The sequence below is a fragment of the Arachis ipaensis genome, chromosome B6 (genome assembly GCF_059453495.1).
Source record: "Arachis ipaensis isolate K30076 ecotype BB chromosome B6, ASM5945349v1, whole genome shotgun sequence".
NCBI lineage: Eukaryota > Viridiplantae > Streptophyta > Magnoliopsida > Fabales > Fabaceae > Arachis > Arachis ipaensis.
In genome coordinates this window covers 63,215,166-63,243,158 of record NC_142441.1, presented here as the reverse complement: position 1 = coordinate 63,243,158, position 27,993 = coordinate 63,215,166, and the positions used below count along the sequence as shown (strand labels likewise).

Below are 27,993 nucleotides of genomic sequence, written 5' to 3'. Positions count from 1 at the left end.
CCCCTCCATCTCCTCCATTTTCTTCCTCTTCTACTATTTTCTTTTTTTTTTTTGCTCGAGGATGAGCAAACATTTTAAGTTTGGTGTGGTAAAAGCGTTGCTTTTTGTTTTTCCATAACCATTAATGGCACCTAAGGCCAGAGAAACCTCAAGAAAGAGGACAGGGAAGGCAATTGCTTCCACCTCTGAGTCATGGGAGATGGAGAGATTTATCTCAAAGGTCCATCAAGACCACTTCTATGAAGTTGTGGCCAAGATGAAGGTGATCCCTGAGGTCCCTTTCAAGCTCAAAAGGAGTGAGTATCCAGAGATCCGACAAGAGATTAGAAGAAGAGGATGGAAAGTACTCTCCAATCCTATTCAACAAGTCAGAATCTTAATGGTTCAAGAGTTCTATGTAAACGCATGAATCACTAGGAACCATGATCAAAGTATGAACCCGAATCCAAAGAATTGGCTTACAATGGTTCGGGGGAAATACTTAGATTTCAGTCCGGAAAATGTAAGGTTGGCGTTCAACTTGCCAATGATACAAGAAAACGCACGCCCCTACACTAGAAGGGTCAACTTTGATCAAAGGTTGAACCAAGTCCTGATGGACATATGTGTGGAAGGAGCTCAATGGAAAGTTAACTCAAGAGGTAAACCGGTTCAATTGAGAAGACCAGACCTAAAGCCTGTAGCTAGAAGCTGGTTGGAGTTCATCCAACGCTCTATCATTCCTACTAGCAACCGATCCGAAGTAATTGTGGATCGGGCCATCATGATCCATAGTATCATGATTGGGGAGGAAGTGGAAGTTCATGAGATTATACCTCAAGAACTCTACAAGGTGGCTGACAAGTCCTCCACTTTGGCAAGGTTAGCCTTTCCTCACCTCATTTGCCACCTCTGCAATTTGGCTGGGATTGACATAGAGGGAGACATCCTCATTGATGAGGACAAGCCCATCACGAAGAAAAGGATGGAGGAAACAAGAGATCATGGACCTCAACAAGAGCATGACAAAATTCCTCACCATAAAATCCCTGAGATACCTCAGGGGATGCACTTTCCTCCACAAAACTATTGGGAGAAAATTAACACCTCCTTAGGAGAGTTAAGTTCCAACATGGGACAACTAAGGATGGAGCACCAAGAGCACTCCATCATTCTCCATGAGATTAGAGAAGATCAAAGGGCTATGAGGGAGGAGCAACAAAGGCAAGGAAGAGACATAGAGGAGCTCAAGAACACCATTGGTTCTTCAAGAGGAAGAAGACACCACCCTCACTAAGGTGGACCCGTTCCTTAATCTCCTTGTCTAGTTAATTTTTTTTCTGTTTTCGTTCTCCATGCTTTATTTTTATTTATGTTTGTGTCTTATTACATGATCATTAGTGTCTAGTGTATATGCCTTAAAGCTATGAATGTCCTATGAATCCATCACCTTTCTTAAATGAAAAATGTTCTAAAAACAAAAGAACAAGAAGTACATGATTTCAAATTCATCCTTGAGCTTAGTTTAATTATTTTGATGTGGTGGCAACACTTTTTGTTTTCTGAATGAATGCTTGAATAGTGCATATTTTTTTGAATTTTTTGTTTATGAATGTTAAATTTGTTGGCTCTTGAAAGAATGATGAAAAGGAGAAATGTTATTGAATTTTTATCTTATTTTATTTAAATTTTAATTATCAAAACCTCATAACCATTTGAATCTGCCTGACTGAGATTTACAAGATGACCATAGCTTACTCACGTAAGGTTCATTACTTGGACGACCCAGTGCACTTGCTGGTTAGTTGTGCGAAGTTGTGAAGAAGAATTGAGATTATGATAGTGCGTACCAAGTTTTTGGCACCATTGAGATCACAATTTCGTGCACCACATAGACACTAGACACTGATGATCATGGAATAAAAATAAGACATAAAATAAACATAAAATTAGATAGATAATAATAAAAGAAAGGAAATTAAAGACAAAATAATAAATGACTCTAATACTAATGCTCATGTGACTCTTAAAATAGATCTCTAATAACAAAAGTTATCACAGAGTTAGGATTCAACACCCTGCATTTGGAGAGGCAAGTGCTCCTTCAATTTGTAGGACGCTTGGCTCTTCAAGGGACAGCTTTTGGTGCTTTAGTTCCTGTAGCTCACGCCCTTGCTTCTCTTGTTCTCTGAGCAGTTTGCAGAGCATGCTGTTCTGATTCTGCTGCTCTTCTTTGAGTTGATCCATAGATTCTTGCAGCTTGTTAACAGATGCTTCTAAGCGGGTCCAATAGTCAAATTGAGGAATTTCTGGGAGGAGCTCATGCGCCCTCCTTTTGATGAGGTTGTCTTGAACTTGAGGTCCATCCATCACCCTTTTGGTCATTGAGTGTTCCACTGGGATATACTCATCAACACCTATTTGTACTCCCGCATCTTTACATAACAGACTGATCAAGCTTGGGTAGGCCAATTTGGCTTCAGTGGATTCCTTATTTGCAATTGTGTAAATTTCTCAAGGAATTAATTGATGGACCTCCACTTCTTTTCCCAGCATAATACAGTGGATCATCACTGCTCTTTTGACAGTGACTTCAGAGCGGTTACTGGTGGAGGTCACCCATCATATTACTACCCTCGCCCAAGCACGCTTAACTACGGAGTTCTGATAGGATCCTGTGCATTAGTGCTGGTATGATCGCACCTATTAAAGTATGCGCACACAATTATCATAAGCATGTCTCGTGACGTTGGGTAAGTCGAGCTGCGAAGCCCTGCGGGTTCCGTGGGAGCTTGCCGAAAATCAGTTCACTACGGTTCACTTTAGCTAAACTATTCAAGATAGCGTCATTTAAAGAATAAGGGTAAGCACGACGTTAAAAAAAAAAAGAAAAATAGGTGCAACATGAGGACTTCACAGGAGGTCACACATCCTAGTACTACTCTTGCCCAAGCACGCTTAACTGCGGAGTTCTGATGGGATCCAATGCATTAGTGCTGGTATGATCGCACCTATTAAACTATGCGCACACAATTATCATTAGCATGTGTCACGACGTAGGGTAAGTCGAGCTGCGAAGTCCTGTTGGCCCGTGGGAGCTTGCTGAAAATCAAGTCATTAAGGCTCGCTTTAGCTAAACTATTCAAAATATTGTCGTTTAAAGAACAAGGGTAAGCAAGACGTAAAAAAAAAAGAAAAGTGGTGCAACACGAGGAATTTTGAGGAGGTCACCCATCCTAGTACTACTCTCGTCCAAGCACCCTTAACTACGTAGTTCTAATGGGATCCGGTGCATTAGTGCTAGCATGATCGCACCTATTAAAGTGTGCGCACACAATTATCATAAGCATGTCTCGCGATGTAGGGTAAGTCGAGTTGCGAAGCCCTGCGGGTCCCGTGGGAGCTTGTCGAAAATTAGATCATTAAGGCTTACTTTAGCTAAACTATTCGAGATAGCGTCGTTTAAAGAACGAGGGTAAGCACGACGTAAAAAAAAAAAAAAAAAGAGGTGCAACACGAGGACTTCCCAGGAGGTCACCCATCGTAGTACTACTCTCGCCAAAGCACGCTTAACTGCTGAGTTTTGATGGGATCCGGTGCATTAGTGCTGGTTTGATCGCACCTATTAAAGTTTGGGCACACAATTATCATAAGCATGTCTCGCTACGTAGGGTAAGTCGAGCTGCGAAGCCCTGCGTGTCCCGTGAGAGCTTGCCGAAAATAAGTTCACTAAGGCTCGCTTTAGCTAAACTATTCGAGATAACGTCTTTTAAAGAATGTGGGTAAGCACGACGTAAAAAAAAAAGAGGTCCAACACGAGGACTTCTCAGGAGGTCACCCATCCTAGTACTACTCTTGCCCAAGCATGCTTATCTGCGGAGTTTTGATGGGATCCGGTGCATTAGTGCTGGTATGATCGCACCTATTAAAGTATGTGCACACAATTATCATAAGCATGTCTCGTGATGTAGGGTAGGTCGAGCTACGAAGCCCTGCGGGTCCCGTGGGAGCTTGCCTAAAATCAGTTCACTAAGGCTCGCTTTTGCTAAACTATTCGAGATAGCGTCGTTTAAAGAACGAGGGTAAGCACGACGTTAAAAAAAAAAGAGGTGCAACATGAGGACTTCCCAGGAGGTTACCCATCCTAGTACGACTCTTGCCCAAGCACGCTTAACTGCGGAGTTCTGATGGGATCCGGGGCATTAGTGCTGGTATGATCGCAGCTATTAAAGCATGCGTACACAATTATCATCAGCATGTGTCATGACGTAGGGTAAGTCGAGCTGTGAAGCCCTGTGAGACCGTAGGAGCCTGCCAAAAATCAGGTCATTAAGGCTCACTTTAGCTAAACTATTCAAGATTGCGTCGTTTAAAAAACAATTGTAAGCACGACGTAAAAAAAAAAAAGAAAAGTGGTACTCCACGAGGAATTCTGAGGAGGTCACCCATCCAAGTACTACTCTCACCCAAGCATGCTTAACTGCGGAGTTCTGATGGGATCCGATGCATTAGTACAGGTATGATCACACCTATTAAAGTATATGCACACAATTATCATAAGCATGTATCGCTACATAGGGTAAGTCGAGCTGCGAAGCCCTGCTGACCCCGTAGGAGCCTGCCGAAAGTCAGGTCATTAAGGCTCGCATTAGCTAAACTATTCAAGATAGCGTCGTTTAAAGAACAAGGGTAAGCACGACGTAAAAAAAAAAAAAGAAAAGTGGTGCAACACGAGGAATTCCGAGGATGTCACCCATCCTAGTACTACACTCGCCCAAGCACGCTTAACTGCGGAGTTCTGATGGGATCCGGTGCATTAGTGCCGGCATGAACGCACCTGTTAAAGTATGCTCACACAATTATCATAAGCATGTCTCACGACGTAGGGTAAGTCGAGTTGCGAAGCCTTGCGGGGCCCGTGTTAGCCTGCCAAAAATCAGGTCATTAAGTCTCGCTTTAGGTAAACTATTCCAGATAGCGTCGTTCAAAGAACGAGGGTAAGCACGATGTAAAAAAAAAAAGGTGCAACACGAGGACTTTCGAGGAGGTCACCCATCCTAGTACTACTTTCGCCCAACCACGCTTAACTACGGAGTTCTGGTGGGATCCGGTGCGTTAGTGCTGGTATGATCACACCTATTAAAGTGTGTGCACACAATCATTATAAGCATGTATCGCGACAAAGGGTATGTCGAGCTGCGAAGCCCTGCAGGCCCCGCAGTAGCCTACCGAAAGTCAGGTCATTAAGTCTCACTTTAGCTAACTAATTCGAGATAGCGTCATTTAAAGAACGAGGGTAATCACGACGTAAAGAAAAAAAAGGTGCAACACGAGGACTTCCCAAGAGGTCACCCATCCTAGTACCGCTCCCGCACACGCACTCTTAACTGCGGAGTTCTGATGGGATCTGGTGCATTAGTGTTAGTATGATTGCGCCTACTGAAGTATGCGCACACAATTATCATAAGCATGTGTCGCGACATAGGGTAAGTCTAGTTGGGAAGACCTGCTGGGTCCGTGGGAGCCTGCCGAGAATCAGTTCATTAAGGCTTGCTTTAGGTAAAATATTCGAGATAGTGTCATTTAAAGAACGAGGGTAAGCACGACGGAAAAAAAATAAAGAGGTGCAACATGAGGACTTCCTAGGAGGTCACCAATCTTAGTACTACTCTCGCCCAAGCACGCTTAACTGCGGCGTTCTGATTGGATCCGGTGCATTAGTGCTGGTATGATCGCATCTATTAAAGTATGTGCACACAATTATCATAAGAATGTCTCGCGACGTAGGGTAAGTTGAGTTGCGAAGCCCTGCAGGGCCCGTGGGAGCTTGCAGAAAATCAGTTCATTAAGGCTCACTATAGCTAAACTATTAGAGATAGCATCGTTTAAAGAACGAGGGTAAGCACGACGTAAAAAAAAAAGGTACAACACGAAGACTTCCCAGGGGGTCACCCATCCTAGTACTACTCTAGCCCAAGCACGCTTAACTACAGAGTTTTGGTGGAATCCGGAGCATTAGTGCTGGTATGATCACACCTATTAAAGTATGTGCACACAGTTATCATAAGCATGTATCGCGACGTAGGGTAAGTCGAGCGGCAAAGCCGTGCAGGGCCCGTGGGAGGTTGCCGAAAATCAGTTCATTAAGGCTCGCTATAGCTAAACTATTCGAGATAGCGTCGTTTAAAGAATGGGGGTAAGCACGACGTAAAAAAAAAGGTACAACACGAGGATTTCCCAGGAGGTCACCCATCCTAGTACTACTCTAGCCTAAGCACGCTTAACTACGGAGTTCTGGTGGGATCCGGTGCATTAGTGCTGGTATGATCACACCTATTAAAGTATATGCACACAATTATCATAAGCATGTATCGGTACATAGGGTAAGTCGAGTTGCGAAACCCTGCAGGCCCCGTAGGAGCCTATCAAAAGTTAGGTCTTTAAGGCTCTGATGAGCGGATAATTTATACGCTTTTTGGCGTTGTTTTTAGTAGAATCTAGTTACTTTTAGGGATGTTTTCATTAGTTTTTATGTTAAATTCACATTTCTGGACATTACTATGAGTTTGTGTGTTTTTCTGTGATTTCAGGTATTTTCTGGCTGAAATTGAGGGACTTGAGCAAAAATCAGATTCAGAGGATGAAGAAGGACTGCTGATGCTGTTGGATTCTAACCTCCCTGCACTCAAAATGGATTTTCTGGAGCTTCCAATTGCATTGGAAAGTAGACATCCAGGGCTTTCCAGCAATATATAATAGTCCATACTTTGCCCAAGTTTAGACGACGCAAACTAGCGTTCAACGCCAGCTCTCTGCCCAATTCTGGCGTCCAGCGCCAGAAACAAGTTGCAAAGTGGAGTTCAACGCCCAAACTGGCACAAAAGCTGGCGTTCAACTCCAAGAATGACCTCTCCACGTGTAGACTTCAAGCTCAGCCGAAGCACACACCAAGTGGGCCCCGGAAGTGGATTTATGCATCAATTACTTACTTCTGTAAACCCTAGTGACTAGTTTATTATAAATAGAACTTTTTATCATTGTATTCGTAGTCTTGGTTACTCCGGTTCCCCTCTGGGGCCGAGACCAATGAACTCCATTATCACTCATGTATTTTCAACGGTAGAGTTTCTGCACTCCATAGATTAAGGTGTGGAGCTCTACTGTTCCTCAAGGATTAATGCAAAGTACTACTGTTTTCTATTCAATTCAACTTATTCAGTTTCTAAGATATTCATTCGCACTTCAACCTGAATGTGATGAACGTTACAATCATCATCATTCCCTATGAACGCGTGCCTGACAACCACTTCCATGCTACATTAGATTGAATGAGTATCTCTTAGATTTCTTAATCAGAATCTTCGTGGTATAAGCTAGATTGATGGCGGCATTCATGAGAGTTCGGAAAGTCTAAACCTTGTCCGTGGTATTCCGAGTAGGACTCTGGGATTGAATGACTGTGACGAACTCCAAACTTGCGAGTGCTGGGCGTAGTGACAGACGCAAAAGGATAGTAAATTCTATTCCAGTATGATCGAGAACCTCCAAGATGATTAGCCATGCAGTGACAGCGCATCGGACCATTTTCACAGAGAGGAATAGGATGCAACCAACGACAAGGGTGATGCCTCCAGACGATTAGCCGTGCTGTGACAGAGCATTTGGACCATTTTCCCGTGAGGATTGAAAGTAGCCATTAGCACCGGTGACATCCTTACACAAAGCCAGCCATAGAAAGGAGTAAGACTGATTGGATGAAGACAGTAGGAAAGCAAGGGTCAGAGGAATGAATGCATCTCCATACGCTTATCTGAAATTCTCACCAATGATTTACATAAGTATTTCTATTCTTATTTTAGTATTAATTTCGAAAACTCCATAACTATTTTATATCCGCCTGACTGAGATTTACAAGGTGACCATAGCTTGCTTCATACCAACAATCTCCGTGGGATCGACCCTTACTCACGTAAGGTTTATTACTTGGACGACCCAGTGCACTTGCTGGTTAGTTATGCGAAGTTGTGAAGATATGTTTAGACCATGGTTCTGTGCATCCGTTTTTGGAGCCATCGCCAGGGAATCAATTTCGAACAATAATTCACAACCTGAGTAACAATTTCGCATACCAAGTTTTTGGCGCCGTTGCCGTGGATTGTTCGAGTTTTCGGCAAGCTTTTGGTCCGGTAACATCAGTGCCAAGTTTGATCCAGCAACAACACCAAGTTTTTGGCGCCGTTGCCGGGGATTGTTCGAGTTTGGACAACTGACGGTTCATCTTGTTGCTTAGATTCGGTAACTTTCTTTTTGTTTTCTTTTCAAAAAGTTTTAAAAAATCTTTCAAAAATTTCTCCTTTGTTTTCTAAAAAAAAAATTGTTTTCAAAAATATATTTTTTTTCAAAATTTTTAAGAATGAATTCTAGTGTTTCATGAAGCATGTTGAAGCCTGACTAGCTATAAAGCCATGTCTAAATTCTTTTGGACTGAGGCTTCCAAACCATCAGCATAGAGGCAAGTTACTTTGATAAGTAATGAGCAGTATATTCTCTGATGTTATATGCAAAAGCTTGGCTGGCTATTAAGCCATGCCTAACCCTCAGATTGGAGCTTTAGACTAAGAATGCTAGATTCCTGGAATTCATATTAAAAATTTTGGAATCCTTATTTTTGTTTTTCAAATAATTTTTGAAAAAAAATACAAAAAAATTAGAAAATCATAAAAATCAAAAATATTTTTTGTGTTTCTTGTTTGAGTCTTGAGTCATGTTATAAGTTTGGTGTCAATTGCATGTTCATCTTGCATTTTTCGAAAAAAATTCATGCATTCATAGTGTTCTTCATGATCTTCAGGTTGTTCTTGGTAAGTCTTCTTGTTTGATCTTTGAATTTGCATGTTTTGTGTCTTTTCTTGTTTTTCATATGCATTCCTGAATTCTTTATGTCTAAGCATTAAAGAATTCTAAGTTTGGTGTCTTGCATGTTTTCTTTGCATTAAAAATTTTTCAAAAATGTGTTCTTGATGTTCATCATGATCTTCATAGTGTTCTTGGTGTTCATCTTGACATTCATAGCATTCTTGCATGCATTCATTGTTTTGATCCATAACTTTCATGCATTGCATCATTTTTCTTGTTTTTCTCCCTCATCATAAAAATTCAAAAATCAAAAAAATATCTTTCCCTTTTTCTCTCTTAAAATTTCGAAAATTAGATTTGACTTTTTCAAAAATTTTTAAAATCTAGTTGTTTTTATGAGTCAAATCAAATTTTCAATTTAAAAAAAATCTTATCTTTTTCAAAAATCAAATCTTTTTTCAATTTTTTTAGTTATTTTTGAACATTTCAAAAATATTTTTCAAAAATATTTTTCTTAATTTTACATCATATTTTCGAAAATAACATCATCAATTAATGTTTTGATTAAAAAATTTCAAGTTTGTTACTTACTTGTTAAGAAAGATTCAAACTTTAAGTTCTAGAATCATATCTTGTGATTTCTTGTGAATCAAGTCATTAATTGAGATTTTAAAAATCAAATCTTTTTCAAAAACTAATTTCTATCATATCTTTTCAAAAATATCTTCTTATCTTACCTTTTTCAAAAAAGTGATTGCAAAATATATTTTCTAACCTCCTAACTTCTTATCTTTTCAAAATTTGTTTCAACTAACTAACTAACTTTTTGTTTGTTTCTTACCTTTTTCAAAACTACCTAACTAACTCTCTCTCTCTAATTTTTGAAAAAATCTTCCCTATTTTTCAAAATTTCTTTTTAGTTAGACTAATTATTTTATTTTTTATTTGAATTTTCGAAAAACTACTAACCTTTTTCAAAAACTATTTTCGAAAATCACTAACTCTTTTTCAAAAATTATTTTCGAAAATCCTTCTTCCTTATCCCCTTCTATTTATTTATTCATCTACTAACACTTCTCTTCATCTCACATCTCTGCTCCTATAATCACCTTGGTGTTTGGATTCTTCATTCTTCTTCACCCCTATTCCTTTTCTTCTTCTACTAACAATAAGGAACCTCTTTACTGTGACATCGAGGATTCCTCTTCTTTTCTTTTTCTCTTCTCTTTCTTATGAGCAGGGACAAAGAAAAAGGCATTCTTGTTGAAGCTGATCCAGAACCTGAAAGGACTCTGAAGAGAAAACTAAGAGAAGCTAAATTACAACAATCCAGAGACAACCTTATTGAAAATTTCGAACAAGTAAAGGAGATGGCAGCCGAACCCAACAACAATAATGCAAGGAGAATGCTTGGTGACTTTACTGCACCTAATTCCAATTTACATGGAAGAAGCATCTCCATTCCTACCATTGGAGCAAACAATTTTGAGCTGAAACCTCAGCTAGTTTCTCTGATGCAGCAGAACTGCAAGTTTCATGGACTTCCATCTGAAGATCCTTTTCAGTTCTTAACTGAATTCTTGCAGATCTATGATACTGTTAAGACTAATAGAGTAGATCCTGAAGTCTACAGGCTCATGTTTTTCCCTTTTGCTGTAAGAGATAGAGCTAGAATATGGTTGGACTCTCAACCCAAAGACAGCCTGAACTCTTGGGATAAGCTGGTCACGGCTTTCTTAGCCAAGTTCTTTCCTCCTCAAAAGCTGAGCAAGCTTAGAGCTGATGTTCAAACCTTCAGACAGAAAGAAGGTGAATCCTTCTATAAAGCTTGGGAAAGATACAAGCAGCTGACCAAAAAGTGTCCTTCTGACATGCTTTCAGAATGGACCATCCTGGATATATTCTATGATGATTTGTCTGAGCTATCAAAGATGTCATTGGATACTTCTGCAGGTGGATCCATTCACCTAAAGAAAATGCCTGCAGAAGCTCAAGAACTCATTGACATGGTTGCTAATAACCAATTTATGTACACTTCTGAGAGGAATCCTGTGAGTAATGGGACGCCTATGAAGAAGGGAGTTCTTGAAATTGATACTCTGAATGCCATATTGGCTCAGAATAAAATATTGACTCAGCAAGTCAATAAGATTTCTCAGAGTCTGAATGGAATGCAAGCTGCATCCAACAGTACTCAAGAGGCATCTTCTGAGGAAGAAGCTTATGACCTGAGAACCCTGCAATAGCAGAGTTAAAATACATGGGTGAACCATATGGAAACACCTACAATCCATCATGGAGAAATCACCCAAATCTCTCATGGAAGGATCAAAAGCCTCAACAAGGCTTTAATAATGGTGGAAGAAACAGGTTTAGCAATATCATGCCTTTTCCATCATCCACTCAGCAACAGACAGAGAATTCTGAGCAGAATCCATCTAGCTTAGCAAATTTAGTCTCTGATCTATCTAAGGCCACTGTGAGTTTCATGAATGAAACAAGGTCTTCCATTAGAAATTTGGAAGCACAAGTGGGCCAGCTGAGTAAAAGGATCACTGAAATCCCTCCTAGTACTCTCCCAAGCAATACAGAAGAGAATCCAAAAGGAGAGTGCAAGGCCATTGAATTAATTGCCATGGCCGAACCCACAAGAGAGGAGAAGGACATGAATCCCAAGGAGGAAGACCTCCTAGGACATCCAGTGATCAATAAGGAGCTTCCCTCTGAGGAACCTAAGGAATCTGAGACTCATCTAGAAACCATAGAGATTCCATTGAACCTCCTTATGCCATTCATGAGCTCTGATGAGTATTCCTCTTCTGAAGACAATGAGGATGTTACTGAAGAGCAAGCTGCCAAGTTCCTTGGTGCAATCATGAAACTAAATGCCAAATTATTTGGTATTGAAACTTGGGAAGATGAACCTCCCTTGTTCACCAATGAACTAAGTAATCTGGATCAACTGACATTGCCTCAGAAGAGACAGGATCCTGGAAAGTTCATAATACCTTGTACCATAGGCACCATGATCTTTAAGGCTCTGTGTGACCTTGGTTCAGGAATAAACCTCATGCCCCTATTTGTAATAGAGAAACTGGGAATCTATCGGGTGCAAGCTGCTAAAATCTCATTAGAGATGGCAGACAATTCAAGAAAACAGGGTTATGAACAAGTAGAGGACGTGTTAGTAAAGGTTGAAGGCCTTGACATCCCTGCTGATTTCATAGTCCTGGATACTGGAAAGGAAGAGGATGAATCCATCATCCTAGGAAGACCTTTCCTAGCCACAGCAAGAGCTGTGATTGATGTGGACAGAGGAGAATTGATCCTTCAATTAAATAAGGACAACCTTGTGTTTACAACTCAAGGATCTTTCTCTACATCCATGGAGAGGAAGCAGAAAAAGCTTCTCTCAAAGCAGAGTCAACCAAAGCCCTCACAGTCAAACTCTAAGTTTGGTGTTGGGAGGCCACAACCAAACTCTAAGTTTGGTGTCAAACCCCCATATCCAAACTCTAAGTTTGGTATTGGGAGGTCTCAACAAAGCTCTGCACATCTGTGAGGCTCCATGAGAGCCCACTGTCAAGCTATTGACATTAAAGAAGCGCTTCTTGGGAGGCAACCCAATGTTTATTTATCTAATTTTATTTTTTTCATATTTTCTTAGGTTCATGATCATGTGGAATCACAAAATAAACGAAAAATTTAGAAACAGAATCGAAAACAGCAGAAGAAAAATCACACCCTGGAGGAAGCACCTGCCTGGCGTTCAACGCTAGAACAGAGCATGGTTCTGGCGCTGAACGCCCAAAATGGGCATCATCTGGGCGCTGAATGCCAGAATTGCACCCTGGAGAGGAGCTGGCCTGAACGCCCAGAACAAGCATGGTTCTGGCGTTCAACGCCAGAAATGGGCAACAAATGGGCGTTGAACGCCCAAAATGGGCACCAACCTGGCGCTGAACGCCTAGAGTTGTGTGCAAGGGCATTTTACATGCCTAATTTGGTGCAAGGTTGTAAATCCTTGAACACCTCAGGATCTGTGGACCCCACAGGATCCCTACCTACCTCCACTCACTCTCTTCTCTCTTCTCAATCATCCTCTATTCCCAATAAACACTCTTCCCCAAAACCCTTCACCTATCACCTCCATCTCTCTTCCCTATTAACCCTTCACCACTCACATCCACCCACTCTTCCCCATAAACCTACCCAATAAACTCTACCTACCTTCAAAATTCAAATCAATTTCCCACCCAAACCTACCCATATGGCCGAACCTTAACCCCCTCCCTTCCCTATATAAAGCCTTCCATTCTTCCTCATTTTCACACAACACAACCCTCTCTTCTCTTCTTGGCAGAAACACACCTCCCCCCTCTTCTCCATCTTTTCTTCTTCTTCTTCATCTAATTCTTTATTTTCTTGCTCGAGGTGAGCAATATTCTAAGTTTGGTGTGGTAAAAGCATAAGCTTTTTGTTTTTCCATTACCATTGATGGCACCTAAGACCGGAGAATCCTCTAGAAAAGGGAAAGGGAAGACAAAAACTTCCACCTCCGAGTCATGGGAGATGGAAAGATTCATCTCCAAAGCTCATCAAGACCACTTCTATGATGTTGTGGCCAAGAAGAAGGTGATCCCCGAGGTCCCTTTCAAACTCAAAAGAAATGAGTATCCAGAGATCCGACATGAAATTCAAAGAAGAGGTTGGGAAGTTCTAACAAATCCCATCCAACAAGTCAGCATCCTAATGGTTCAAGAGTTCTATGCCAATGCATGGATCAGCAAGAACCATGATCAAAGTAAGAACCCGGATCCAAAGAACTATGTTACAATGGTTCGGGGGAAATTCTTGGATTTTAGTCCGGAAAATGTGAGGTTGGCGTTTAACTTGCCTATGATGCAAGGAGATGAACGCCCCTACACTAGAAGGGTCAACTTTAATCAAAGGTTGGACCAAGTCCTCATGGACATATCTGTGGAAGGAGCTCAATGGAAGATTGACTCCAAAGGCAAGCCGGTTCAACTAAGAAGATTGGACCTCAAGCCTGTGGCTAGAGGATGGTTGGAGTTCATCCAACGCTCCATCATCCCCACTAGCAACCGATCTGAAGTTACTGTGGATCGGGCCATCATGATCCATAGCATCATGATTGGAGAAGAAGTAGAGGTTCATGAAGTCATCTCCCTTGAACTCTACAAAATAGCCGAAAAGCCCTCTCCTGGGGCAAGGCTAGCTTTTCCTCATCTTATCTGCCGTCTATGTTACTCAGCTGGAGCTTCCATAGAAGGAGACATTCACATTGAGGAAGAGAAGCCCATCACTAAGAAAAAGATGGAGCAAGCAAGAGAGCCCATTCATGGAGCTCAAGAGGCGCAGGAAGCTCATCACCATGAGATCCCGGAGATGCCTCATATGCATTTTCCTCCACAAAACTTTTGGGAGAAAATCAACACCTCCCTAGAAGAATTAAGTTCCAACATGGGACAATTAAGGGTAGAACATCAAGAGCACTCCATCATCCTTCATGAAATTAGAGAAGATCAAAAAGCAATGAGGGAGGAGCAACAAAGACAAGGAAGAGACATAGAAGAGCTCAAGGACATCATTGGTTCCTCAAGAAGGAAACGGCACCATCACTAAGGTGGATTCATTCCTTGTTCTTATTTCTTCTGTTTTTCATTTTCTCTATGTTAAGTGCTTATCTATGTTTGTGTCTTCATTACATGATCATTAGTAGTTAGTAACTTTGTCTTAAAGTTATGAATGTCCTATGAATCCATCACCTCTCTTAAATGAAAAATGTTTTAATTCAAAAGAACAAGAAGTACATGAGTTTTGAATTTATCCTTGAACTTAGTTTAATTATATTGATGTGTTGACAATGCTTCTTGTTTTCTGAATGTATGCTTGAACAGTGCATATGTCTTTTGAAGTTGTTGTTTAAGAATGTTAAATATGTTGGCTCTTGAAAGAATGATGACTAGGAAACATGTTATTTGATAATCTGAAAAATCATAAAAATGATTCTTGAAGCAAGAAAAAGCAGCAAATAACAAAGTTTGCAGAAAAAAAAATAGGCAAAAAAAATAGAAAGAAAAAGCAAGCAAAAAAAAAGCCAATAACCCTTAAAACCAAAAGGCAAGGGTAAATAAAGAGGATCCCAAGGATTTGAGCACCAGTGGATAGGAGGGCCTACAGGAATAAAATCTTGGTTTAAGCGGCTGGTATGCGAAATTGTTACTCAAGTTGTGAATTGTTGTTCGAAATTGATTCCCTGGCGATGGCACCAAAAACGGATGCACAGAACCATGGTCTAAACATATCTTCACAACTTCGCATAACTAACCAGCAAGTGCACTGGGTCGTCCAAGTAATAAACCTTACGTGAGTAAGGGTCGATCCCACGGAGATTGTTGGTATGAAGCAAGCTATGGTCACCTTGTAAATCTCAGTCAGGCGGATATAAAATAGTTATGGAGTTTTCGAAATTAATACTAAAATAAGGATAGAAATACTTATGTAAATCATTGTTAAGAATTTCAGATAAGCTTATGGAGATGCATTCATTCCTCTGAACCCCTGCTTTCCTGCTGTCTTCATCCAATCAGTCTTACTCCTTTCTATGGCTGGCTTTGTGTAAGGATGTCACCGGTGCCAATGGCTACTTTCAATCCTCTTGGGAAAATGGTCCAAATGCTCTGTCACAGCACGGCTAATCGTCTGGAGGCATCACCCTTGTCGTTGGTTGCATCCTATTCCTCTCTGTGAAAATGGTCCGACGTGCTGTCACTGCATGGCTAATCATCTTGGAGGTTCTCGATCATACTGGAACAGAATTTACTATACTTTTGCGTCTGGCACTACGCCCAGCACTCGCGAGTTTGGAGTTCGTCACAGTCATTCAATCCCAGAGTCCTACTCAGAATACCACGGACAAGGTTTAGACTTTCCGGATTCTCATGAATGCCGCCATCAATCTAGCTTATACCACAAAGATTCTGATTAAGAGATCTAAGAGATACTCATTCAATCTAATGTAGAACGGAAGTGGTTGTCAGGCACGCATTCATAGGGAATGATGATGATTGTCACGTTCATCACATTCAGGTTGAAGTGCGAATGAATATCTTAGAAACTGAATAAGTTGAATTGAATAGAAAACAGTAGTACTTTGCATTAATCCTTGAGGAACAGCAGAGCTCCACACCTTAATCTATGCAGTGCAGAAACTCTACCGTTGAAAATACATAAGTGATAATGGAGTTCATTGGTCTCGGCCCCAGAGGGGAACCGGAGTAACCAAGACTCTATGATCCGAAGATAAAACTCAGGATGTCTAATACAATAATAAAAGTTCTATTTATAATAAACTAGCTACTAGGGTTTACAGAAGTAAGTAATTGATGCATAAATCCACTTCCAGGGCCCACTTGGTGTGTGCTTGGGCTGAGCTTGAATGTTACACGTGCAGAGGCTCTTTCTGGAGTTGAACGCCAGGTTGTAACGTATTTCTGGCGTTCAACTCTGTTTTTTGACTTGTTTCTGGCGTTTAACTCCAGACAGCAGCGTAGAAGTGGCGTTCAACGCACTTTTACGTCATCTAAACTCGTTCAAAGTATGGACTATTATACATTTCTGGAAAGCCCTGGATGTCTACTTTCCAACGCAATTAGAAGCGCGCCATTTTGAGTTCGGTAGCTCCAGAAAATCCACTTTGAGTGCAGGGAGGTCAGAATCCAACAGCATCAGCAGTCCTTCTTCAACCTTTGCTCAAGTCCCTCAATTTCAGCCAGAAAATACCTGAAATCACAGAAAAACACACAAACTCATAGTAAAGTCCAGAAATGTGAATTTAACATAAAAACTATTGAAAACATCCCTAAAAGTAACTAGATTCTACTAAAAACATACTAAAAACAATGCCAAAAAGCGTATAAATTATCCGCTCATCACAACACCAAACTTAAATTGTTGCTTGTCCCCAATCAACTGAAAATCAAATAGGATAAAAAGAAGATAATATACTATAAATTCCAAACTATCAATGAAACATAGCTTCAATCAGATGAGAGGGACTTGTAGCTTTTTGCCTCTTGAATAGTTTTGGCATCTCACTTTATCCATTGAAGTTTAGAATGATTGGCATCTATAGGAACTCAGAGTTCAGATAGTGTTATTGATTCTCCTAGTTCAGTATATTGATTCTTGAACACAGCTACTTTATGAGTCTTGGCCGTGGCCCGAAGCACTTTTTTTTCCAGTATTACCACCGGATACATAAATACCACAGACACATAATTGGGTGAACCTTTTCAGATTGTGACTTAGCTTTGCTAAAGTCTCCAATTAGAGGTGTCCAGGGTTCTTAATCACACTCTTCTTTTTCTTTGAACCTTGACTTTAACCGCTCAGTCTCAAGTTTTCACTTGACACCTTCACGCCACAAGCACATGGTTAGGGACAGCTTGGTTTAGCCGCTTAGGCCAGGATTTTATTCCTTTGGGCCCTCCTATCCACTGATGCTCAAAGCCTTGGGATCCTTTTTATTGCCCTTGCCTTTTGGTTTTAAGGGTTACTGGCTTTTTGCTCTTGCCTCTTGGTTTTAAGAGCTTTTGGCTTTTCCTACTTGCTTTTTCTTTTTTTCTTTCTATTTTTCGCTATTTTTTTTTCTGCAAGCTTTTTTTTTTTGCTGCTTTTTCTTGCTTCAAGAATCATTTTTATGATTTTTTAGATTATCAAATAACATGTCTCCTAGTCATCATTCTTTCAAGAGCCAACATATTTAACATTCTTAAACAACAACTTCAAAAGACATATGCACTGTTCAAGCATTCATTCAGAAAACAAGAAGCATTGTCACCACATTAATATAATTAAACTAAGTTCAAGGATAAATTCGAAACTTATGTACTTCTTGTTCTTTTGAATTAAAACATTTTTCATTTAAGAGAGGTGATGGATTCATAGGACATTCATAACTTTAAGACAAAGTTACTAACTACTAATGATCATGTAATGAAGACACAAACTTAGATAAGCACTTAACATAGAGAAAACGAAAAACAAAGAATGTAAGAACAAGGAATGAGTCCATCTTAGTGATGGTAACATTTCATTCTTGAGGAACCAATGATGTCCTTGAGCTCTTCTATGTCTCTTCCTTGTCTTTGTTGCTCCTCCCTCATTGCTTTTTGATCTTCTCTTATTTCATGAAGGATGATGGAGTGCTCTTGATGTTCCACCCTTAGTTGTCCCATGTTGGAACTTAATTCTCCTAGGGAGGTGTTGATTTGCTCCCAATAATTTTGTGGAGGAAAATGCATTTGAGGCATCTCCGGGATCTCATGGTGATGAGCTTCCTGCGCCTCTTGAGCTCCATGAATGGGCTCTCTTGCTTGCTCCATCTTTTTCTTAGTGATGGGCTTCTCTTCCTCAATGTGAATGTCTCCTTCTATGAAAGCTCCAGCTGAGTAACATAGATGGCAAATAAGATGAGGAAAAGCTAGCCTTGCCCCAAGAGAGGACTTTTCGGCTATTTTGTTGAGTTCAAGGGAGATGACTTCATGAACTTCTACTTCCTCTCCAATCATGATGCTATGGATCATGATGGCCCGATCCACAGTAACTTCAGATCGGTTGCTAGTGGGGATGATGGAGCGTTGGATGAACTCCAACCATCCTCTAGCCACAGGCTTGAGGTCCAATCTTCTTGGTTGAACCGGCTTGCCTTTGGAGTCAATCTTCCATTGAGCTCCTTCCACACATATGTCCATGAGGACTTGGTCCAACCTTTGATTAAAGTTGACCCTTCTAGTGTAGGGGCGCTCATCTCCTTGCATCATAGGCAAGTTAAACGCTAACCTCACATTCTCCGGACTAAAATCTAAGTATTTCCCCCGAACCATTGTAACATAATTCTTTGGATTCAGGTTCTTACTTTGATCATGGTTCTTGGTGATCCATGCATTGGCATAGAACTCTTGAACCATTAGGATGCCGACTTGTTGGATGGGATTTGTTAGAACTTCCCAACCTCTTCTTTGAATTTCATGTCGGATCTCCGGATACTCATTTCTTTTGAGTTTGAAAGGGACCTCGGGGATCACCTTCTTCTTGGCCACAAAATTATAGAAGTGGTCTTGATGAGCTTTGGAGATGAATCTTTCCATCTCCCATGACTCAGAGGTGGAAGTTTTTGTCTTCCTTTTCCCTTTTCTAGAGGATTCTCCGGTCTTAGGTGCCATCAATGGTAATGGAAAAACAAAAAGCTTATGCTTTTACCACACCAAACTTAGAATATTGCTCGCCCTTGAGCAAACGAAGAAAGAATAGAAGAAGAAGAAGAAGATATGGAGGAGGTGGAGGGATGTGTGTATTCGGCCATATGGGTGGGATTGGGTGGGAAATTGATTTTGAATTTTGAAGGTAGGTGGAGTTTATGAGGTAGGTTTATAGGGAAGAGTGGATGGATGTGAATGGTGAAGTGGTGATAGGGAAGAGAGAGATTGAGGTGATTGGTGAAGAGTTTTGGTGAAGAGTGTTTATTGGGAAGAGAGGATGATTGAGAAGAGAGAAGAGAGTGAGTGGAGGTAGGTGGGGATCCTGTGGGGTCCACAGATCCTGAGGTGATCCTGTGGGATCCACAGATCCTGAGGTGTTCAAGGATTTACAACCTTGCACCAAATTAGGCATGCAAAATATCCTTGCATACAATTCTGGGCGTTCAGCGCCAGATTGGTGCTTGTTCTGGGCGTTGAACGCCCATTTGTGGCCTATTTCTGGCGTTGAACGCCAGAACCATGCTTGTTCTGGGCGTTCAGTGCCAGCTCCTCTCCAGGGTGCAATTATGGCGTTCAGCGCCCAGATGATGCCCATTTTGGGCATTCAGCGCCCAGATACTGCCCATTTTGGGCGTTCAGCGCCAGAACCATGCTCTGTTCTGGCGTTGAACGCCAGGCAGGTACTTCCTCCAGGGTGTGATTTTTCTTCTACTGTTTTTGATTCTGTTTCTAAATTTTTCGTTTATTTTGTGATTCCACATGATCATGAACCTAAGAAAATATGAAAAAAATAAAATTAGATAAATAAACATTGGGTTGCCTCCCAACAAGCGCTTCTTTAATGTCAATAGCTTGACAGTGGGCTCTCATGGAGCCTCACAGATGTGCAGAGCTTTGTTGAGACCTCCCAATACCAAACTTAGAGTTTGGATATGGGGGTTTGACACCAAACTTAGAGTTTGGTTGTGGCCTCCCAACACCAAACTTAGAGTTTGACTGTGGGGGCTTTGGTTGACTCTACTTTGAGAGAAGCTTTTTCTGCTTGCTCTCCATGGATGCAGAGAGAGATCCTTGAGTTGTAAACACAAGGTTGTCCTTATTTAATTGAAGGATCAATTCTCCTCTGTCCACATCAATCACAGCTCTTGCTGTGGCTAGGAAAGGTCTTTCTAGGATAATGGATTCATCCTCTTCCTTTCCAGTATCCAGGACTATGAAATCAGCAGGGATGTCAAGGCCTTCAACCTTTACTAACACATCCTCTACTTGTCCATAAGCCTGTTTTCTTGAATTGTCTGCCATCTCTAATGAGATTTTAGCAGCTTGCACCCCTTAGATTCCCAGTTTCTCTATTACAGAGAGGGGCATGAGGTTTATTCCTAAACCAAGGTCACACAGAGCCTTAAAGATCATGGTGCCTATGGTACAAGGTATTATGAACTTTCCAGGATCCTGTCTCTTCTGAGGCAATGCAGTTGATCCAGATCACTTAGTTCATTGGTGAACAAGGGAGGTTCATCTTCCCAAGTTTCAATACCAAATAATTTGGCATTTAGCTTCATGATTGCACCAAGGAACTTGGTAGCTTGCTCTTCAGTAACATCCTCATTCTCTTCAGAAGAAGAATACTCATCAGAGCTCATGAATGGCATAAGGAGGTTCAATAGAATCTCTATGGTCTCTAGATGAGTCTCAGATTCCATAGGTTCCTCAGAGGGAAGCTCCTTATTGATCACTGGACGTCCCAGGAGGTCTTCCTCCTTGGGATTCACGTCCTTCTCCTCTCTTGTGGGTTCGGCCATGGCAATTAATTCAATGGCCTTGCACTCTCCTTTTGGATTCTCTTCTGTATTGCTTGGGAGAGTACTAGGAGGGATTTCAGTGATCCTTTTACTTAGCTGGTCCACTTGTGCTTCCAAATTTCTAATGGAAGACCTTGTTTCATTCATGAAACTCACATTGGCCTTAGATAGATCAGAGACTAAATTTGCTAAGCTAGATGGATTCTGCTCAGAATTCTCTGTCTGTTACTGAGTGGATGATGGAAAAGGCTTGCTATTGCTAAACCTGTTTCTTCCACCATTATTAAAGCCTTGTTGAGGCTTTTGATCCTTCCATGAGAGATTTGGGTGATTTCTCCATGATGGATTGTAGGTGTTTCCATATGGTTCACCCATGCATTTTAACTCTGCTATTGCAGGGTTCTCAGGATCATAAGCTTCTTCCTCAGAAGATGCCTCTTGAGTACTGTTGGATGCAACTTGCATTCCATTCAGACTCTGAGAAATCATATTGACTTGCTGAGTCAATATTTTATTCTGAGCCAATATGGCATTCAGAGGATCAATTTCAAGAACTCCCTTCTTCATAGGCGTCCCATTACTCACAGGATTCCTCTCAGAAGTGTACATAAACTGGTTATTAGCAACCATGTCAATGAGTTCTTGAGCTTCTGCAGGCATTTTCTTTAGGTGAATGGATTCACCTGCAGAAGTATCCAATGACATCTTTGATAGCTTAGATAAACCATCATAGAATCCAGGATGGTCCATTCTGAAAGCATGTCAGAAGGACACTTTTTGGTCAGCTGCTTGTATCTTTCCCAAGCTTCATAGAGGGATTCACCTTCTTTTTGTCTGAAGGTTTGAACATCAGCTCTAAGCTTGCTCAGCTTTTGAGGAGGAAAGAACATGGCTAAGAAAGCCTTGACCAGCTTATCCCAAGAGTTCAGGTTGTCTTTGGGTTGAGAGTCCAACCATATTCTAGCTCTGTCTCTTACAGCAAAAGGGAAAAGCATGAGCCTGTAGACTTCAGGATCTACTCCATTAGTCTTAACAGTATTACAGATCTGCAAGAATTCAGTTAAGAACTGAAAAGGGTCTTCAGATGGAAGTCCATGAAATTTGCAGTTCTGCTACATCAGAGAAACTAGCTGAGGTTTCAGCTCAAAATTGTTTGCTCCAATGGTAGGAATGGAGATGTTTCTTCCATGTAAATTGGAATTAGGTGCAGTAAAGTCACCAAGCATTCTCCTTGCATTATTGTTGTTGGGTTCGGCTGCCATCTCCTTTACTTGTTCGAAATTTTCAATAAGGTTGTCTTTGGATTGTTGTAATTTAGCTTCTCTTAGTTTTCTCTTCAGAGTCCTTTCAGGTTCTGGATCAACTTCAACAAGAATGCCTTTTTCTTTGTCCCTGCTCATAAGAAAGAGAAGAGAAAAAGAAAAGAAGAGGAATCCTCTATGTCACAGTAAAGAGGTTCCTTATTGTTAGTAGAAGAAGAAAAGGAACAGGGGTGAAGAAGAATGAAGAATCCAAACACCAAGGTGATGATAGGAGCAGAGATGTGAGATGAAGAGAAGTGTTAGTAGATGAATAAATAAATAGAAGGAGATGAGGGAGAAGAATTTTTGAAAATAATTTTTGAAAAAGAGTTAGTGATTTTCGAAAATAGTTTTTGAAAAAGGTTAGTAGTTTTTCAAAAATTCAAATAAAAAATAAAATAATTAGCCTAATTAAAAAGAAATTTTGAAAAAGAGGGAAGATTTTTTCGAAAATTAGAGAGAGAGAGTTAGTTAGGTAGTTTTGAAAAAGGTAAGAAACAAACAAAAAGTTAGTTAGTTAGTTGAAACAAATTTTGAAAAGATAAGAAGTTAGGAGGTTAGAAAAGATATTTTGCAATCACTTTTTTGAGAAAGGTAAGATAAGAAGATATTTTTGAAAAGATATGATAGAAATTAGTTTTTGAAAAAGATTTGATTTTTAAAGTCTCAATTAATGACTTGATTCACAAGAAATCACAAGATATGATTCTAGAACTTAAAGTTTGAATCTTTCTTAACAAGTAAGTAACAAACTTGAAATTTTTGAATCAAAACATTAATTGATGATGTTATTTTCGAAAATATGATGTAAAATTAAGAAAAATATTTTTGAAAAATATTTTTGAAATTTTCGAAAATAACTAAAAAAAATTAAAAAAAGATTTGATTTTTGAAAAAGATTTTGAAAAAGATAAGATTTTTTTAAATTGAAAATTTGATTTGACTCATAAAAACAACTAGATTTTAAAAATTTTTGAAAAAGTCAAATCTAATTTTCGAAATTTTAAGAGAGAAAAAGGGAAAGATATTTTTTTTATTTTTGAATTTTTATGATGAGAGAGAAAAACAAGAAAAATGATGCAATGCATGAAAGTTATGGATCAGAACAATGAATGCATGCAAGAATGCTATGAATGTCAAGATGAACACCAAGAACACTATGAAGATCATGATGAACATCAAGAATACATTTTTGAAAAATTTTTAATGCAAAGAAAACATGCAAGACACCAAACTTAGAATTCTTTAATGCTTAGACACTAAGAATTCAAGAATGCATATGAAAAACAAGAAAAGACACAAACCATGAAAATGCAAAGATCAAACAAGAAGACTTACCAAGAACAACTTGAAGAACATGAAGAACACTATGAATGCATGAAAATTTTCGAAAAAAATGCAAGATGAGTATGCAATTGACACCAAACTTATAACATGACTCAAGACTCAAACAAGAAACACAAAAATATTTTTGATTTTTATGATTTTATGATTTTTTTGTATTTTCTTTTAATTTTTTCGAAAATCATTTTGAAAAAGAAAAATAAGGATTCCAAAATTTTTTAATATGAATTCCAGGAATCTTATGCCCTTTAGTCTAAAGCTCCAATCAAAGGGTCAGGCATGGCTTAATAGCCAGCCAAGCTTTAGTATGTAACTCAGACATGACACGCCTAACATGCCCTACAGGCATGGCTTTACAGCCAGCCAGGCTTCAACATGCTTTATGAAACACTAGAATTCATTCTTAAAAATTCTGAAGAAAAATTTTTTTTTGAAAACATTTTAAAAAAAATTTTTTTTTTCGAAAACAAAGGAGAAATTTTTGAAAGATTTTTTTGAAAAATTTTTTTGAAAACTTTTTGAAAAGAAAACGAAAAGAAAGTTACCCAATCTGAGCAACAAGATGAACCGTCAGTTGTCCAAACTCGAACAATCCCCGGTAACGGCGCCAAAAACTTGGTATGCGAAATTGTTACTCAGGTTGTGAATTATTGTTCGAAATTGATTCCCTGGCGATGGCTCCAAAAACGGATGCACAGAACCATGGTCTAAACATATCTTCACAACTTCGCATAACTAACCAGCAAGTGCACTGGGTCGTCCAAGTAATAAACCTTACGTGAGTAAGGGTCGATCCCACGGAGATTGTTGGTATGAAGCAAGCTATGGTCACCTTGTAAATCTCAGTCAGGCGGATATAAAATAGTTATGGAGTTTTCGAAATTAATACTAAAATAAGAATAGAAATACTTATGTAAATCATTGGTGAGAATTTCAGATAAGCGTATGGAGATGCATTCATTCCTCTGAACCCCTGCTTTCCTGCTGTCTTCATCCAATCAGTCTTACAACTTTCTATGGCTGGCTTTGTGTAAGGATGTCACCGGCGCCAATGGCTACTTTCAATCCTCTCGGGAAAATGGTCCAAATGCTTGGTCACAGCACGGCTAATCATCTGAAGGCATCACCCTTGTCGTTGGTTGCATCCTATTCCTCTCTGTGAAAATGGTCCGATGCGCTGTCACTGCATGGCTAATCATCTTGGAGGTTCTCGATCATACTGGAATAGAATTTACTATCCTTTTGCGTCTGTCACTACGCGCAGCACTCGCGAGTTTGGAGTTCGTCACAGTCATTCAATCTCAGAGTCCTACTCGGAATACCACGGACAAGGTTTAGACTTTCCGGACTCTCATGAATGCCGCCATCAATCTAGCTTATACCATGAAGATTCTGATTAAGAGATCTAAGAGATACTCATTCAATCTAATGTAGAACGGAAGTGGTTGTCAGGAACGCGTTCATAGGGAATGGTGATGATTGTCACGTTCATCACATTAAGGTTGAAGTGCGAATGAATATCTTAGAAATTGAATAAGTTGAATTGAATAGAAAACAGTAGTACTTTGCATTAATCCTTGAGGAACAGCAGAGCTCCACACCTTAATCTATGGAGTGCAGAAACTCTACCGTTGAAAATACATAAGTGATAATGGAGTTCATTGGTCTCGGCTCCAGAGGGGAACCGGAGTAACCAAGACTCTATGATCCGAAGATAAAACTCAGGATGTCTAATACAATAATAAAAAGTTCTATTTATAATAAACTAGCTACTAGGGTTTACAGAAGTAAGTAATTGATGCATAAATCCACTTCCGGGGCCCACTTGGTGTGTGCTTGGGCTGAACTTGAATGTTACACGTGCAGAGGCTCTTTCTGGAGTTGAACGCCAGGTTGTAACGTATTTCTGGCGTTCAACTCTGGTTTGTGACTTGTTTCTGGCGTTTAACTCCAGACAGCAGCGTAGAACTGGCGTTCAACGGCCTTTTACATCATCTAAACTCGTTCAAAGTATGGACTATTATACATTTCTGGAAAGCCCTGGATGTCTACTCTCTAACGCAATTAGAAGTGCGCCATTTTGAGTTCTGTAGCTCCAGAAAATTCACTTTGAGTGCAGAGAGGTCAGAATCCAACAGCATCAGCAGTCCTTCTTCAACCTCTGAATCTGATTTTTGCTCAAGTCCCTCAATTTCAGCCAGAAAATACCTGAAATCATAGAAAAACACACAAACTCATAGTAAAGTCCAGAAATGTGAATTTAACATAAAAAATAATGAAAACATCCCTAAAAGTAACTAGATTCTACTAAAAACATACTAAAAACAATGCCAAAAAGCGTATAAATTATCCGCTCATCAGCCGCTAAACCAAGCTGTCCCTAACCATGTGCTTGTGGCGTGTAGGTGTCAAGTGAAAACTTGAGACAGAGCGTTTAAAGTCAAGGTCCAAAGCAAAAAAAAAAAAAGAGTGTGCTTAAGAACCCTGGACACCTCTAATTGGGGACTTTAGCAAAGCTGAGTCACAATCTGAAAAGGTTCACCCAATTATGTGTCTGTGGCATTTATGTATCCGGTGGTAATACCGGAAAACAAAGTGCTTAGGGCCACGGCCAAGACTCATAAAATAGTTGTGTTCAAGAATCATCATACTGAACTAGGAGAATCAATAACACTATCTGAACTCTGAGTTCCTATAGATGCCAATCATTCTGAACCTCAATGAATAAAGTGAGATGCCAGAACTATTCAAGAGGCAAAAAGCTATAAGTCCCGCTCATTTGATTGGAGCTATGTTTCATTGATAGTTTGGAATTTATAGTATATTCTCTTCTTTTTATCCTATTTGATTTTCAGTTGCTTGGGGACAAGCAACAATTTAAGTTTAGTGTTGTGATGAGCGGATAATTTATACGCTTTTTGGCGTCGTTTTTAGTATGTTTTTAGTAGAATCTAGTTACTTTTAGGGATGTTTTCATTTGTTTTTATGTTAAATTCATATTTTTGGACTTTACTATGAGTTTGTGTGTTTTTCTGTGATTTCAGGTATTTTCTGGCTGAAATTGAGGGACTTGAGCAAAAATCAGATTCAGAGGTTGAAGAAGGACTGCTGATGTTGTTGGATTCTGACCTCCCTGCACTCAAAATGGATTTTCTGGAGCTACATAACTCAAAATGGCGCGCTTCCAATTGCATTGGAAAGCAGACATCCAGGGCTTTCCAGAAATATATAATAGTTCATACTTTGCCCAAGTTTAGACGACTCAAACTGGCGTTCAACGCCAGCTCTCTGCCCAATTCTGGCGTCCAGCGCCAGAAACAAGTTGCAAAGTGGAGTTCAACGCCCAAACTGGCACAAAAGCTGGCGTTCAACTCCAAGAATGACCTCTCCACGTGTAGACTTCAAGCTCAGCCCAAGCACACACCAAGTGGGCCCCGAAAGTGGATTTATGCATCAATTATTTACTTCTGTAAACCCTAGTGACTAGTTTATTATAAATAGAACTTTTTAACATTGTATTCGTAGTCTTGGTTACTCCGGTTCCCCTCTGGGGCCGAGACCAATGAACTCCATTATCACTTATGTATTTTCAACGGTAGAATTTCTGCACTCCATAGATTAAGGTGTGGAGCTCTGCTGTTCCTCAAGGATTAATGCAAAGTACTACTGTTTTCTATTCAATTCAACTTATTCAGTTTCTAAGATATTCATTCGCACTTCAACCTGAATGTGATGAACGTGACAATCATCATCATTCCCTATGAACGCGTGCCTGACAACCACTTCCGTTCTACATTAGATTGAATGAGTATCTCTTAGATCTCTTAATCAGAATCTTCGTGGTATAAGCTAGATTGATGGCGGCATTCATGAGAGTTCGGAAAGTCTAAACCTTGTCCGTGGTATTCCGAGTTGGACTCTGGGATTGAATGACTGTGACAAACTCCAAACTTGCGAGTGCTGGGCGTAGTGACAGACGCAAAAGGATAGTAAATTCTATTCCAGTATGATCGAGAACCTCCAAGATGATTAGCCATGTAGTGACAGCGCATCGGACCATTTTCACAGAGAGGAATAGGATGCAACCAACGACAAGGGTGATGCCTCCAGATGATTAGCCGTGCTGTGACAGAGCATTTGGACCGTTTTCCCGAGAGGATTGAAAGTAGCCATTAGCACCGGTGACATCCTTACACAAAGCCAGCCATAGAATGGAGTAAGACTGATTGGATGAAGACAGCAGGAAAGCAGGGGTTCAGAGGAATGAATGCATCTCCATACGCTTATCTGAAATTCTCACCAATGATTTACATAAGTATTTCTATCCTTATTTTAGTATTAATTTCAAAAACTCCATAACTATTTTATATCCGCCTGACTGAGATTTACAAGGTGACCATAGCTTGCTTCATACCAACAATCTCC

General features: G+C 40.0%; 2 non-coding genes and 12 pseudogenes across 2 annotated transcripts; 1 reads left to right on the top strand and 13 right to left on the bottom strand.

Moving 5' to 3' along the window:
• Nucleotides 1–2,873: 2,873 nt before the first annotated feature.
• LOC148556198 (5S ribosomal RNA) lies at nt 2,874–2,992 on the bottom strand (annotated as a pseudogene).
• A 185-nt stretch (nt 2,993–3,177) lies between these two features.
• LOC148556197 (5S ribosomal RNA) lies at nt 3,178–3,296 on the bottom strand (annotated as a pseudogene).
• Nucleotides 3,297–3,484: 188 nt separating this feature from the next.
• LOC148556196 (5S ribosomal RNA) lies at nt 3,485–3,603 on the bottom strand (annotated as a pseudogene).
• Nucleotides 3,604–3,784: 181 nt separating this feature from the next.
• LOC148556195 (5S ribosomal RNA) lies at nt 3,785–3,903 on the bottom strand (annotated as a pseudogene).
• A 182-nt stretch (nt 3,904–4,085) lies between these two features.
• On the bottom strand, nt 4,086–4,204 carry LOC148556194 (5S ribosomal RNA; annotated as a pseudogene).
• A 187-nt stretch (nt 4,205–4,391) lies between these two features.
• Nucleotides 4,392–4,510, bottom strand: LOC148556193 (5S ribosomal RNA; annotated as a pseudogene).
• Nucleotides 4,511–4,699: 189 nt separating this feature from the next.
• Nucleotides 4,700–4,818, bottom strand: LOC148556192 (5S ribosomal RNA; annotated as a pseudogene).
• A 180-nt stretch (nt 4,819–4,998) lies between these two features.
• LOC148556191 (5S ribosomal RNA) lies at nt 4,999–5,117 on the bottom strand (annotated as a pseudogene).
• A 181-nt stretch (nt 5,118–5,298) lies between these two features.
• LOC148556190 (5S ribosomal RNA) lies at nt 5,299–5,417 on the bottom strand (annotated as a pseudogene).
• A 183-nt stretch (nt 5,418–5,600) lies between these two features.
• LOC148556189 (5S ribosomal RNA) lies at nt 5,601–5,719 on the bottom strand (annotated as a pseudogene).
• A 179-nt stretch (nt 5,720–5,898) lies between these two features.
• On the bottom strand, nt 5,899–6,017 carry LOC148556188 (5S ribosomal RNA; annotated as a pseudogene).
• Nucleotides 6,018–6,195: 178 nt separating this feature from the next.
• On the bottom strand, nt 6,196–6,314 carry LOC148556187 (5S ribosomal RNA; annotated as a pseudogene).
• Nucleotides 6,315–10,604: 4,290 nt separating this feature from the next.
• On the bottom strand, nt 10,605–10,712 carry LOC148556186 (small nucleolar RNA R71). The gene has a single exon (XR_015888094.1). It is a non-coding gene; the product is annotated as a small nucleolar RNA R71 (small nucleolar RNA).
• A 10,966-nt stretch (nt 10,713–21,678) lies between these two features.
• LOC148556185 (small nucleolar RNA R71) lies at nt 21,679–21,786 on the top strand. The gene has a single exon (XR_015887947.1). It is a non-coding gene; the product is annotated as a small nucleolar RNA R71 (small nucleolar RNA).
• The last annotated feature ends 6,207 nt before the right edge of the window (nt 21,787–27,993 follow it).